The sequence below is a fragment of the Macrobrachium nipponense genome, chromosome 8, assembly GCF_015104395.2.
Source record: "Macrobrachium nipponense isolate FS-2020 chromosome 8, ASM1510439v2, whole genome shotgun sequence".
In the NCBI taxonomy this organism is placed as follows: Eukaryota; Metazoa; Arthropoda; class Malacostraca; order Decapoda; family Palaemonidae; genus Macrobrachium; species Macrobrachium nipponense.
In genome coordinates, this window is record NC_087203.1 from 70,900,928 (window position 1) to 70,909,971 (window position 9,044).

A 9,044-nucleotide genomic window follows, 5' to 3' on the forward strand; every position below is an offset into this window, starting at 1 on the left:
TAGTTACCATAATAGTAAGGCGGCGCATTCCATAGAAAATGGTTGTGAAATGTTGTAGAAAACGAAACTATCTAACTTTGAAGAGGATTACTTATATATTTGAGAGTCGTCCTCGATTCTCAGTAGAGTTTGCTGTTTTGAAAGACGGAATACGTTTTACTTACAAACAACTTACATTCAAACAAAATACACAAGAAAACCACATAATAATGATATGGATACTGAATCCAAAATGACAAATGGCTGTCAAGATGCAAAACTTTTCTTAATTATAAGCTGCAGTTTTCTCACGTGGACGTTTGATATAGAGTTATATTTGCTTTTACGTATGTTTCTAAGAACCTTAAGCACTGATTTATGTCTAGACTCTTATAATTACTGTTTCGTTGTATCTTTTTTTATTTATTTAAGGCCTAAGCAAAATTTTACTGGTACTGCCATAAGCTACCTTCAAGGCATTCACATACTTTCTTTCCAGAACTCAGTGTTTCTGAGTATTTGAGAGTATCCCGTGTTCCAAGATTTCTTTAAAGCAATATTAAAAACAGACGCTTATTTTCTAAGAAAAAAATTCCATAAAGCTGCGCGAAATCGAAGTAGTCCGCAATGCCACTTATTCACAGGAGGATAAAGACTATGGTGTTGCTGTCACTTGCTTTAAGTTATTATTATTATTTTTTTATTTTGCCAACTTTGGGGTGCTGTCTTTCGTTCTGCATGCCAGCAGCCCTTTATGGTATTAATCCTTTGGATATAATAGCCATAAATAAGGATTTAAATGTTCTCAATAGCGATATTACCAAGACCATCATCGGGAATTATGGTGTTAGGCCCTTTCTTCATAAGACTTAGATAAACTATTCCAAGTTGTTGATGATCCGCGTCACGCTGCCCATTACTATGGGCCTTTTACTCCTTTCATGGTACGATAGTTTGGAATGGGTTTCCTGGCATTCCGATATGCCAAAACATCTCTTCTAAATTTTACACCGCTCTTGAACCATTGATTTACATAATGTGAGGAGTTTAGTCGCTTGGGAGGAGCATGTTAGGTTATATACCCTCTCCTTCTGCTCGGATTATAGAGTTTTATATAAAATTATGTTATTTTTATCAAAATGAAACAAGTAAAAATAGCTTAAATGGTCAAGGAATAGTCGAAATATATTTGGAAAGTAGATGATAAAAATACGGAACATAACTTGTTTGGTTCATCTATATACTACATGCATATTTAACCACACCAGTCTTTGCAGGCGTGATTGATTGATTAAAAGTTAGCTGGCATCGAGACAGTCTTGTATAGAAGAACTTTGACTTTCGACAGGAATGAATCGAAAGCTCTTAATCTATTCAGCATTACTGCCTTCACTTCTTCACATTTCTTTGGTGTTTATCAAAAGATAGACTCTCTCTAACACCCGGCCACCTCCGTCCCCAGCCTCGACAAAGAAAAGACCTGCTCTCAGTCAAACATATGGCAGCCGCCAGCTATTCACTTTCCACGTTAACTTTGCACTTTGCAGTACTGAACTATCACAATGGCCTCACCCACATGACTTAAGTACCTAGAAACAAGGAGGTGTTGCTGACCTCCAGAAAGATGTTAACTACTAATGAGATGGTAGTTATTTGGCTAGAGGTAATGGTTCCTAATTGAGCTTATTACAAAGTCAAATTGCTCTCGTTCTTATGTTTCTATAGTTATTTGGGATTCTGATTATAGTTTCTTTAATCTCGGTGCCTCCCAGGAAAATTTAGGAAAACAGGCAATACCCAATGTTACGTTGAACTTAACTCATGTCAACTTCCTGACAGAGCCAAAGGTAGCTCTTTTAGTATTATAACAATGCTCTTAAAGTTACCCACAGGAATACCTTTTACAGCGAAGTAGCAATTCCCACTCCTTTTAATGCTTACAGCAATTACCAGTTCCTTTTTCTATAACTTAGAGTAATTGCTACTAATTTTCAGTAATGTTTATTGTAATCCACAATTTTTTTCTAAAATGATTAAAGTGATTTTTGAAATGCCTGCAGAAATTCCCTTCCATTTTGCAATGCTCTCACAAATTCCCACTTCATTTTTGCAGTGGTTACAGAAATTCCTACTCCGTCGCAGTGTTTGTAGATTCCCATTCTGCTTTGCAAAGCTTGCAGCGATTCAAACTCAGGTTCTTGTAATGCCTGTAGCAATTCCCATTCCTTATGCAATGCTTGAAGCAAGTTGCTTTAATGCAATAACTGTAGCAGATACCACTCCTTTTTACCAATGCTTTCCGTAATTATGCCTTCTTTGTTAGTTCTTTTTGCATTAATTCCTTCTTTTGAGCGATGACTGTAACAATTTCTATTCCTTTCATTCACTCGTTTATTTTGTCACTTCGGAATTGGGGTTGAGAAGGACACTGGAATTCCTGTCACGATGACCTCTACAGCGAAGTTATTTGTAGTACAAAACTCAGAAATATTAATTCATGTTTATACCACCAGTTTATAGTTTAAATGAATAAATAACTAATGAATGGTGGGCTTTCTTTGTAGCTGTATGAAGCTGCTAAAATGGTGGAAGTTTTCTGGCCTGTCATAATTCCACGATTCACAGATTGTACTATGAAGGCAGCAGTGAGTTTTTTCTCTGTGAGATGAAATGGTTTAATAATAAAAAAGTGAATAAAAAAGTGGAAACGAGCGTTATACCAAAACTGTTATTATGTTCGCTTCTTTGAACTGTTCACCACGATCATATGTTGATTTAGCAACAATTAGTTTTTCTTATGATTTACTTTCTTGAGGAGTAAGCTCTTAATTTTTCATTTTCTCAGGAATAATTTGAAAAAAGATTTTCGCTCCCTAAATATTCAACAGAAAATCACTGTGGTTAACTTACAGCAAAGTATTCTTTGAATAGAATTTTGTTTCGATTAGTGTTGACCATTCTATAGTATATTGGCACTGTAGCATCAAAATAAAATTTTTTTTTTCGGGTGATACCGAAGAATTGATCGGAACTTCACCTTCAAGTACGAGACAATTTGACCTATTAATTTTGGGTCGTATGATTAATACTGTACTCAATTGCATTTCTATGGAATGAATAAATTCATATCAAGTCTTTCCAGTAATGACTTATAAACTGGTGTTCCATAAACTTTTTCACGAGCCCGAGTGCGGAGAGAGAGAGAGAGAGAGAGAGAGAGAGAGAGAGAGAGAGAGAGAGAGAGATAGAGAGAGGCGGTGGGGAGGAGGCGGCGGCCGGGGGAAGAAAAAAAAGGAATTTTTGGATACAATATAGAAACCTTGGTATCTCAGCGATTCCTCTGTTCTTCTTTGACAGTTTTGCTCTGCCTTCCTTTACCTTCCTCCCCGACAGCAATGTCCTTTCCTTGCTCTCTAAAAACTGGGTTGCCTCATTCAGCTCGTCGTCTTATTTTACTTAAGGAGATTTGTGACTTGATACGGGGAAGGCTTGATAAACACCAGGACTTACCGCTGTCTTACCGAACTCTGCCCAAGGGAGTTCGGGACGCGCCCATTAAGACGTTAAATAAGAGGATAAAATGAGGGAGGGAAAGAAAGATGGTAATATCTCGCATAAATTACGAAAGCAGTACATCAGAAATGAAGGAACAAATGGAAACGTAATACCTCAGATAAATCTGGGCCAGGGAGAGAGATTCGGCTGGAATTGGAAGGGACTCAACCAGGGCCAAACTCTATCAAGGAAGAAAGGGACGCCTTTCACAACTTTGACGGCCAGCTGGCAAGACGCACTTCCCTTGATATATTCGATATTCTCAGGACCTCCTCCTTATTCTTCTGTAAATAGTATTCTTCCCTTTTCCTTTACTTCCTATCCATTCCCCTCACTTCAGGGTCTTTCCCTAACTTGTTTCACGCGGGTTTCCTCTTTCCGATCCGCCAGCGAACTTTCTGTCTCAAGTTCTCGCTTATGTTTCCTATTTCTTTATACATCTCTTTTATTTTATTTTCATTTCACGGGATTTTGTTGTTTGAGGAACAGAATAAAGTACAGGAAACAAATTTTTCATCAACTCAAAAATAGAAAAATCTTATGTGCCAGATCTCACGTTGAAACATTATTTTCTTTCAAGTTACGATTCGGTTATCATTTTGAAACTGTAAGTAATTTGTTAATATTTTACCGAAATAATTTCTCTAAAAAGAATAATACTTGTTGCCTCGCTGGGCAAAGTTTACACGTGGTGATGTAGCAATTTATCGGTTGTCAGTTCCTTTGAATCTCCCGTAACCTCTCGGTAGCATAGAAGCCCCCTAGACCAGGAGACGCCAGTTCGAGTCTCAACAGAGAAAGACAGGTAAAAAATGTGCCGAAGTTTCTTTGGCGCAATCAAGTTTTCTGTATGAGCCGCGTCTCATGAAGCTTTCAGCCAAGGCCCTGTTGTGGACTGTCCTATAGCGTTGCCAGACGGACGATTATGGCTAATTATAAGTAAAATAAGAGAAAAATTACTGAGGCTAGAGGTTTGCAATTTGGTATGTTTGATGACTGGAGGGTGGATGATCAACATACCAATTTGCTTCCCTTTAGCCTCAGTAGCTTTTAAGATCTGAGGGCGGACAAAAAAGATCAGACAGACAGACAAAGACATAGTTTTCTTTTACAGAAACCTACAAATATGGTCAATGCTTGAGAGGTCACTGTTCATGTCTGAGATGGAATGAGAGTCATGCAACCACACTCTTAAATCTTCCTTCCTCACCCTACAATCATTTTGGATGCGGCATCGGAAAGAAACAAGAAAACTGAGCCTAAGGTTTTTCTTTTGTTTTGTTTTTTTGTTTTTTGTTTTAATCACAATATGTCCAAACATCAGCGGAGCGAGTAAATCATCTGTCCGCCTAGGACTTTCTAGACATCCCTCTTGGCAAACCTTCGAAACTATTTTTCCTTTAAACACACACACACACACACACACACACACACTCACGAGTTTGTGTGTGTTAGCATTTCCTCTTTGGCGAACTGTCGTATAACATACTATCAGGATCCTGACAGATATGTGCGTCACATTCCAATACGCACGTTAGAACATTCTTCTCGCTCAGAGTCACCATTCCATCAATCGCGCACCTTGCGATTGATGGATCGTCGTTTCAGAGGCAATATCATTCTTGTCCGTCAACTTTACCCTGCAATCTGAGATATGTCTGGTTGCAGAGATTTTCCTTTTACAGACTTTGATTCTGTTTACTCTTTCTTACAGGTATTGCTTGTTCCTGTTTTGTATGATGATATTTTTTTTGTATAATAAAGATATATGTATGTATGTATGATTATATGTATGTACACACACACACACACACACACACACACACACATATATATATACATATATATATATATATATATATATATATATATATATATACACCACGCATATATATATATATATATATATATATATATATATATATATATATATATATATACAACTGTAATAGCCACAATGCCCTATTAACTTCTTGAATTCTTTGCCTCCTTACTGGAATACGCTTTCACTACAACGCCTGAAGACCCAAGTTACAAAGAAATTTTGTAGGAATCTGTATGTCCGACGGCGTGAAACGAACCCAGGTCCCATAATGGCTATTCAATATTGTGGCTATTACAGTTGTATATATATATATATATATATATATATATATATATATATATATATATATAATAATCAACTGTAATAGCCACAATACCCTCTTAACTTCTTGAATTCTTTGCTCCTTATTGGATACGCTTGTCACTACAACGCCTGAAGACCCAAGTTCAAAGAAATTTTTGTAGGAATTGTGATGTCCGGTACCGGGAAACGAACCCAGGTCCCATAATGACAAAGAGGTCACGTTACCGACCTGACCACGAGACAACGTGACCTCTTTGTGATTATGGGACCTGGGCTCGTTTCCCGGTACCGGGCATCACAATTTCTTCAAAAATTTCTTTGAACTTGGGTCTTCAGGCGTTGCAGTGACAACGGGTATCCAAAAAAGAGCAAAGAATTCAGGAAGTTAAGAGGGTATTGTGGCTATTACAGTTGCATATGTATCTGGTAAAAAAGTGACCAGTAGATTACACACACACACACACACACACACACACACACATATATATATATATATATATATATATATATATATAGATATATATCTATATATATATATATATATATATATATATATATATATATATATATATATATATATATATATATACATATAATATTATATATACATGAGAGAGAGAGAGAGAGAGAGAGAGAGAGAGAGAGAGAGAGAGAGAGACATTGCTCTGAAAGTGACGGTTTAATTACGACCGCGGGAAAATGTCTGGGGATTTCCGATCCGAATTTAAAGTTACAACGAAAAATGCTGGGCCGTTTGCAAGGCGTTTCCCCGGACCTAATGCCGGTAATTCGCCTCGAATTGCTGAGAATCCTGTTTGTATTTCTCGGCGTTATTTTTACACCCCTGAGATAAAATAGGTATTGAGTGCCTGCGTTAAGGTTGGGTTTGAGGCGATGGTTGGTATTTCAGGAGAATCTTAAATTGGCTTTTATACTTTTATTCTTGCCGTGACCTAAGAACAAGAAAATAAGGTTTTAGAATGCGATGGTGAAATACAAAGAATAATTATTGTAAAGGAGCCTACCATAAGCAAACTGACGACGGTGTAAGAATGAAAGGAAAGTGAATAAATTTAGATTGATTGATTGACTTATACACTTTTGGCATACATGCCAAGCACTGGGGGTAACAAAGGCCATTCAGCGCTGAAACTGAAATTGACAATGGAAAGGTTTGAAAGTTGTAAAGGGAGAAAAACCTCGCAGTTGCACTATGAATCATTTGTTACGAGAGGGTGAGACAGTAAGATGGAAGATAGAGAACATGAATAGAGGCACAGCAAAAGGAATGAAAGGAGGTTGCAGCTAACGGCCGGAGGAACGTTGCAAAGAATCTTAAGTAATGCCTACATTGCAACGCATGAGGTGCACTGACGGGACTAGACCCCTACGGAGGGCAGATTAAGACTACATCTTTTTTAGGCAAATTGAATGTGAATTCTATATGATAATCACCTCACAGGAAGAAAAAAAATGGTTATATGAAGAGAAGGGGAAAGGCTATGGTGATACAGTGAACGTCACACATTCATTTGAGGAGATGGAAAAAGAATATAATGATAATTATGATGAGCACAACATTCATATGGAGAGGTGGAAAATGATGTGATGCTATGATGAACTCTCAAATATTTATTTGAAGAGCAGGAGAAAGGCTATTACGATTGTATGAACTTTACAAATATTCATTTGAAGAGATGGAATATGATATATGATGAACTCACAAATATTCATTGAAAGAAGGAGAGTGACCATCATGATATATGAACTTAACAAATATTCATTTGACGAAAAGGAGAATGGCTGTTATGATATAAGGAACTTCACAAATATTCATCTGTAGAGATGAAAAATGGATAAAATGATATAACGAACTTCACAAATATTCATTTGAAGAGCTGGAAAAAGGATATAATAGATGCAAAGTTTTCTTTGAACGAATGCCATTAGAACCAAGATAATTTTAATGCAGCAGAATTTTTTCAGTATTTCCGCAATTATTAATATAATAATGTTTTGAATCTATTCTATGAATTCTGAAATGGAGTTTGGAAGTTTTTCACTTCACTTTGTTGGGGGAATTATAAAAAGTATTATCTTATGTCACTACTCTCTCTCTCTCTCTCTCTCTCTCTCTCTCTCTCTCTCTCTCTCTCTCTCTCTTATTTCAATTGACTTTAGAAAATGATTTGTAATTGAAAATTGAGAAGAAACATAACATTGCAAGAATAGTTTTCTCTCCTCCCCTGGACTTAGGATTACCTATGCTAATGAAAATTTGCAAATTTCCTCTCGCTGCTGTCTGAGAGAGAGAGAGAGAGAGAGAGAGAGAGAGAGAGAGAGAGAGAGAGAGAGAGAGAGAGAATCCAGTGTTTTGTTCTTTCCGCAAAAAAAGAAAAGTGATATTAATGAATATTATTATTGCTTTGTCTGTTGACACGTCAGTTATTCCGGTCGTAGTTGCTTCTAAAATATTTCATTCCCCAAATCTCACATAAAGGGTAAATAAAGTTTTTGTAGTATTAATGTAATTTACGTATACATACATACATACATACATACTATACACACATACACACACACACATATATAAATACATATATATTTGTGTGTATGTATATATACTACCTTCTAGCTTACCAACAACGAAATTTTAGTAGAGAGAGAGAGAGAGAGAGAGAGAGAGAGAGAGAGAGAGAGAGAGAGAAAAGCTTCGACAAGGTGATGGCTTTTTGGCCAATAAAAAACTTCGGGGAGATTGCAAGATGGAATCCAACTACCCAAGATGAGAGATAGTAAGGTTGTATAATAGTTTCATCGCCTTACGAAATGAAGTATCCTGCTGATTCCCACAAAAACATTCTCAATGTTTCTCTCCTTATCTAGATTAAAATAGCTCTTTTAGCTTTTATATATTCTTAGAATGCGACCTCTTCTCTCGTTCCGTTCTATAAAATGGATCAGATAATCACAAGGTCTTGAAGAGACAACTTCGGAATAGCTACGGGAGATTATGTGAAGACCATTCATGTTGGAAATCTTAAAATCACATCTGTATCGCGAAGGCTCTTAACGATCCTGATTGTCCCTTGAATAAAGAGTTGGCTTAGCAATCCTCCTCATTATCAACGTCAGTGTTTACTGTTGCCTCTATTTTAAGCACGGATTACTTACTGCCTACCGGAATGCACTGAGTCCATGGGCTGAAAGGGCACCAACAAACATGACTTCTGACGTAGAAGCAGAGCCATTATTATCTCCGCCAAGTCAGGCGATTGCTTGCTTTTGTGATGCATCTCAATTGAACGTTTGCTTTGCTGTTGTTGCACTAGAAAATCCCTTCCTACACTGATGTTATGATGAGAGTGATGCCTCAGGCTGT